The sequence below is a fragment of the Corapipo altera genome, unplaced genomic scaffold (assembly GCF_003945725.1).
Source record: "Corapipo altera isolate COAL_440 unplaced genomic scaffold, ASM394572v1 52, whole genome shotgun sequence".
Taxonomy (NCBI): Eukaryota; Metazoa; Chordata; class Aves; order Passeriformes; family Pipridae; genus Corapipo; species Corapipo altera.
Window position 1 is genome coordinate 2,528,534 of NW_020884930.1, and position 6,800 is coordinate 2,535,333.

General features: G+C 35.8%; 1 long non-coding RNA gene across 1 annotated transcript; it reads left to right on the forward strand.

Annotated features, from left to right (window-relative positions):
- The first annotated feature begins 3,731 nt into the window (after positions 1-3,731).
- On the forward strand, positions 3,732-6,425 carry LOC113954627. Its single transcript, XR_003530293.1, has 3 exons — positions 3,732-3,875; positions 4,648-4,807; positions 6,190-6,425. It is a non-coding gene; the product is annotated as an uncharacterized LOC113954627 (long non-coding RNA).
- The last annotated feature ends 375 nt before the right edge of the window (positions 6,426-6,800 follow it).

A 6,800-nucleotide genomic window follows, 5' to 3' on the forward strand; every position in this document is an offset into this window, starting at 1 on the left:
TTTCTCTGAGGACTTAGTTCACATCTGTTTAAAGGAACACTTTTTAAAATGGGCAGTTCATATTAATTTTTCTTTCTTTTAACGTACAATTCCTTCAAGTAATTTGGTTATGATAGATACACTGTCGACCAACTTAATAATCTTAACAGAGATTAATTAGAATAAGATAAAAATTTACAATAATATTTTTAAAGAAAAGATGAAGTTATTTTCCTTGAAAAAACATAGTCACTTTTTGAGGGGGGGAGGGGTGAGAGTATACATATATATATTTTAGCAAATCAGATAAGAATTTATTTTTCACAGCAAAAGAAAAAAACCCAACACAAACCAAAACAAAAATATCTCTGCTTAAATTTTTGCTTCAACTGCCTAAAAAATAAAATCCTATGAAACAATAATATGCCTCTTGTGACCTACTGCTGAGATGATAATGGTATTTGAAACACTGGTTTTGTGAACAGAGGTCTCCAAGACAATGTGGCATTGGTTCATTGTAATTTTATCTTGTGTTAAAAACTTAACTCTTGGGGGAGCCTCAGGCATATCATGGTCACATAACACAAGTAAATTTTTGGTATGCAGTTATGCTACGCAAAGGTACAGAACAAACCACACATAAATCTGCCTCATTATAGCTATTTACTATCTTTATAGTAATTTTAAGATGCCATCTCAAACTCTTACTCTATGTACCTATGCTTTAATATTGCTTTGAAGTGTCATTTAACATTGCTGAAAAGACAGCAGTATAAAGCAAAAATATTAGAAAAAGCAAAAGTCTCCTGCAGTTTTTCCTTGTCCCTAGACACAATCATGAGTCCTGTAAGATCAGGGCTCTGTGCCTCTGGGGAAAACAATTGTGGATAAAGTGAGAAATAGTGCATTTACTCCTTCTTGTGACATTCTTTATGTGGCTTTTAATACAAACCACACCATTTAGGAGTAACAAAAGCACAGAGACCTGCGCAATGACTGTTGTCTCTGCTATGTGTTTTTCCACATATGCAGTGAACTTAAAAATCTCAGTCCCTCACCAACACTTTAAAATGTTAAAGCAGCTGTCTTTCTAAGGAATAGGCACATGCCTTTGCTTCCTGTGTGAAGGAAGATAGTCTTCAGGGGGAATTCACGGAGATATTTAGTTCCTGTGCAGAGAATATCTGCTTAAATGTAATGCAATAAAAAGTATGTTAGCTTTGGAAGAGCAAATGTTCTGTTTGTGATATGCCTTAAAACAAGTGTGTCTCAGCAATCTAACAGGTACTTCTGGGTATGGACAAGCCAGATACAAAAATTTTTCTACATCTGATTGAGATAGAATCAATAAAGATAGATATTTACAACTTCTGCAGCTGAATTCAAGGTGCTATGAGTCCACTAGACAAAGGGTATTTTGGACAGGAACAGCAAATATGTTAAGAAGGCACCTGGACAATTTGAAGTCCGGGCTTTGCTTACAGATGACTCCTTCTGGAAAAGGTGACAGCACGCGGCCCATGGTGGGTTACATTACTGAGTATCTGCAAATACAGAGATATCTCCAAGAAAACCTACCATCTGTATTGTCTAGGGAAGAGTATTCTATGGATTAAAAAACAAACAAACAAGTAAAACAAGAACAGGTGCTCTGTTACTGCATTTATCTTCCTTCTCTTCTCAGCCACAAGAAACTGTATTTTTTTTCTAAATGATTGTAGAACTTTCAACCTTCAACTATTTCTTTCCTAAACAGGTATTTACAGACTCTAAGCTACCCTTATCTTTCTGTTTGTTAAACTAGCACATTTAACTGAAGATTATGTACAAAATCACAATACAAGCTGTGTTTTTGAACAGACCTGCTACTAAAAATATATATATGAAATACACAGGGAAACTTGTCCCAACTTCATCTAATCTGGTACCTTCCTTACTACCCTGTACTATATACTAAGGTGTCTAACAATAACACCTACTCTGAGATCATTCATATGCTTAAAAGACCTGCAGATTATATGAGCTCACTATTTCTGGACAGGTTTGGGTATCATATACACATGTGAAAACCCTATAATTACACTGAGCTCCCCAATGCTTCTATCATTTGCAGGTTTTTTACTGAACAAGTAACATTTTTAGGATATACATTAAAAAATGTCTCATATTACCTATATTACACATTTGTTGTTTAGTTTAGTTCTTATTACAACTACTTTAACGTCCTGTCAAAAGAATTATATTTTTTACACAGTTCAACATTATTTTCTCCTGTTAAAGACTCAAGTTGAAATATGTATCAAACCATTGTCAAACAGACATTTACTACAGTCTTTTTATGTTCCTGTTCTTTCTCGTAGTTGTTCTGTCTTGTGAAAACAATACTTTTAAAAGGCAAATGTGCACTGGTGTGCGAGCAAGTTCATGTGAAGAAGAAATATGCATACTTTCTCTCTCTCTCTCTCTAGATATAATATATAAGCAAGTCATGATCATTCAAACTTAATAACTTTTCAGTTCTTTGATCCCTTTCAGGACCTCCTGGGTTTTTTTATCAAAGAAAGTGTGTTTAGCAATGTTTAGGAGTTGTACTATCAGTACACCCTCTTCAGTGGATATAAAGGTGTCAGATAAAATGAAAGAAAATATCTTCAGTTCAGCTATTAACTGTTCTCTGTATTTCATCTTATACAAGCAATATTGTAATCAGACATATAATACTTGCCAATTAGTGGCCAAGATAATCACAGAACGGGACAAAAAGATCAAAAAGGAGGACAGTGAGAACTACTGACCAGCCAGCCTTCCATGCCCAGTAGGAACACGGAGCAGATCCTGCTTGAAGACATGCCTAAACATATGAAAGACAGAGAGGTGAAGAGGTGATTAGAGACAGCCAACGTGGCTTCACCAGTGGAAAATCATGCCTGAATAATCTAGTGGCCCTCTACAATGGATTGACTGCATCTGTAGACAAGGAAAGAACTACAAATGTCATCTACCTAGACTTCTGCTACAGTTTCCCTGAGCACTCTGGCTACTAAATTGGAGACAGATGTGTTTGAGAGATGTACTGTTAGGTGAATAAGGAACTGGCTGGTGGGATGCATACAAAGAGTTATAGTCAATGGCTCAATGTCCAAGTGAAAATGGATAACCAGTAGTGTTTCTCAAGGTCTGTGCTGGGACCAATACTAATATCTTCATCAACGACATAAATAGTGGGATTGAGAGCACCCTCAGCAAGTTTGCAGGCAACATCAAGCCTAATGGTGAAGTTGATTTCCTAGAGGAAAAGAATGTCATCCAAGAGGATCTTGACAGGCTTGAAGAGTGATCCCATGTGAATCTCATGAGATGAGGCCTTCAACAAGGCCAAGTGTAAGGTTCTGCACATAGGTCAGGGCAATCTCCGGTATCAATACAGGTTAAGGGGTGAATGAATTGAGAGCAGGCCTACAGAGAAGGACTTGAGGGCTTTGGTTGATAAAAGAGTAGGCATGACCTGGCAATGTGCACTTGCAGCTCAGAAAGCCAGTTGTACCCTGGGCTGCATCAAAAGCACCATGGCTTGCAGGTCAGTGGAGTTGATTTTTCTCTCTTCTTGTTAAACCCCACTTGGAGTACTGCATGTATGTTTGGGGCCCACAGGAAAGACATGGATCTTTTAGAGTGGGTCCAGAGGAGAGCCATAAAAATGGTCAGAAGCCTGGAACACTTCTTCTATGAGGAAAGGCTGAGAGAGGTGAGGTTTTCCAGTTTGGAGAAGACAAGGCTCTGGGATACTCTATTGCATCCTTTAAATGTATACAAGGGGCTTAAAGAAAGACAGAGAAAGATTTTTTACCAAGGCCTGTAGTGACAGGATAAGGGAAATGGGTTTAAATTGAGAAATGGTAACTTTAGATTGAACATAAGAATACATTTTTCTATGATGAGGGTGATGAGGCACTAGAACAGGTTGCCCAGAGAAGGTATTGATGTCCTGTCGTTAAAAATATTCAATGCCAAACTGGATGGTGCTTTGAACAATCTGGTCTGCTGAAAGATGTCCCTGTTGATTGGAGTGCAGGTTGGACTAGATGACCTGGAAAGGCCTCTTCCAACCCAAACCATTCTATGATTTTGTGAAGATACCTTCACAGCTTTAAATATCTATCTATTTTTTCTGTTATCTATTGGTGTATCAGCCTTTGCCAGTTGCTCTCTATCTATGACAAAAAGTTCATTTCTCTTAGATAAATACTCATGCAAGTCATACAAACTACCTTTTCAACTTCATTCGGAACAAATCTATTCTTCAAATACATACGTTTTCATGTGTTAAAACAGTGGTGTAGAACAAATCAAATATTCTATTTCTTCAGGCAGTGAAATATCATATTTTTCCTTTAGCCATATCTCATAGCTTTTGCAACAGAAGTGTTTTATAGAAACGTGGTTCATTGCTACTGTAAAAATTGAGTCAGTTTAAATACAAAACAACAAAACGTTAGCAAGCAACAAAAGTAATCACTACCATATTGTGAAAGTATTCCTAGCTTCAAGCAAATTCCTAATACCCAGTGATTCTGATCATTAGCAAGCTGCTGTATGTATTTTCATTGAAGTTTCTCTCCACTTCAGAACTAATAAACTACACCAATTCTATTTTTCAATTTATTTCAGGACATGCTGCATTGTCAGATTTATCAGGGCAGGATCATCCTCTCATTGGACACACTGCTTGAACAACCAGGGCAAGCCTGTGGTGGTATAAAGTAATTTCCACAGAACTGTATCAACTCACACCAGCTGAGGTTTGGTCCTTGTAGACTGTTATCAGCAGGTAGGTCCCAACACTCCAACAGCTCTTTTGAAAATCTAAAAAGTTAAAGATTCCTCCTGATATAGAATTGACACTTAGATACACTTAGATCTTTCATGAAGCTAGTTTTGATCCATCTAGAAAGGAGTGGGGTTTATTGCTTATATATGGGTGAGATTATATAGTCTAACTCATATTTTATTGACTTCTTTGGATTCATAATTTGTCAAAGTAAAAGCAAGGAGGGTGGTGGTTACCTCCTCATATTCCAAAATTTCAAGGAAAGTGCTAGGACAGATAGTTATAGGTGTACCATTCACAGAATGGATAACTCTGAAAAGATTGTCTAGCTCTGAATTTCTTTTCCCATGTCATCTCCAGAGAAAAAGAAAATGAAAATGAAAGTGAAATTGAAAACTAAAATGAAAATGAAGACACACATACACCTCCGAACATGAGAGTCATGAACTTCAGTTATGGTTTCTTTTGTTTTGTTTGGTTTTGGTTGTGTTTCTTTAAGATTGTGTTATTTCTAAAAGTGACACAATTAAACATCCTTCTATAACTCTCAAGAAAATAAATTTAAAAAAAAATGTCTTGCAAGGCTTTCTTCTTGACTTTTACATAGAAATTTCAGATAAGTGCAAAGCAGTTTAGATGATTAGTCAAATAGAACTAAATTTTAGATAATATAAGGGTTGACAGCATTTTCTTTTAAAAGACTTAAAGAAAAATTTTAACATAAGGTAGATTACTCTAGAGAAATCAGTCCTGAACTTTTTTCCTGTTTCAACATCAGTATTGGCTAACAATAAATTTTCAATACATGAATTAATCACAGAATCATAGAAAGTCTTGTGTTGGAAGGGACCTTAAAGTTCATCCAATTCCAACCCCCAAACATAACATTCCAAACATAACATTTACACATGCATATCTATATTTGCAATACATATGTGTCCTGATACTTCTTTTTTCTTAAAAACTCCAATGAATATTTTACTGGGAAGTAAGAACACATTTTCAAATGAAAGGTAACCAAAAAACTTAATTTTAAAAGTAGAACCCTTTTTATATTTTTCTTTTGGAAATATCTGAAAAAAATCAACATCAAGGAATAAAAAAAAAAAAAAAAAAAGAAAAAGAAAAAGAGAATCCTTACTGCCTCTCGTTTTTATTCCAAATAATGATGGAAAACATGAAAGTTTCCCAAAATTGTTCTCTGACACATCTCATTTGATTGCTTACTATAAAGGCTGAGTCAGCTGTTTAGAAACTGAAATGATAACTTTGGCTGTTCAATTGTCTACTTAAGCTTAAGAAAAAAAATCATTGAACTTCACCTGTCATTAAACTCTTTTCCAATAAATTGTTGTCTCCTCAACTTTTGTTCTCCTATGAAGTCTATAGCACATAGTTCTGCCCCTGTGCCAGGTTTGTCAGCCAAACTCATGACCTGTGACACATGACATCAGTTGAGCACAAGGAAAGAGGAAGGCACCTGGCAAAGGATGTGACCAGACCCTGCAGCGAAGAGACAATGCACCCAAACCACAAATGAACAGCAGTTCAGTCAAGAAGAAATTCTATGTGAACTCAGGCGGAATGTTGCAATTTGGTTTAAGAAAATGAAAGGGTTTTTGAGTCTAAACATCCTCCAATGTAGTATTTTATTTTTTTCCACAGAAAATAATTTGGACAAAATCATGAATTGCCTGAGGTAGTTCTGAACTCTGTGCAAAATGTACAATCTCTGTAGGCAATATTGGATAAAAAATTACCGTATCAGTTTGAACTAATATAAAATGAATTAAAAAAGTGTTTTCTTTTGACATTTGATATTTTTCAGTTGGCCCACAGAGTACTCTCAACATCTTCATTTACCTATTCACGAGCATACGTTAGAGGAACTACACTTTAGATTTTTGTGGATACATTTCCAAAGTTGGTATTTTAGTCTCCTTTACTTTCATACCAAAAGGAGTAGTGTCTAAAAGAAACTTATTCTAAGAGG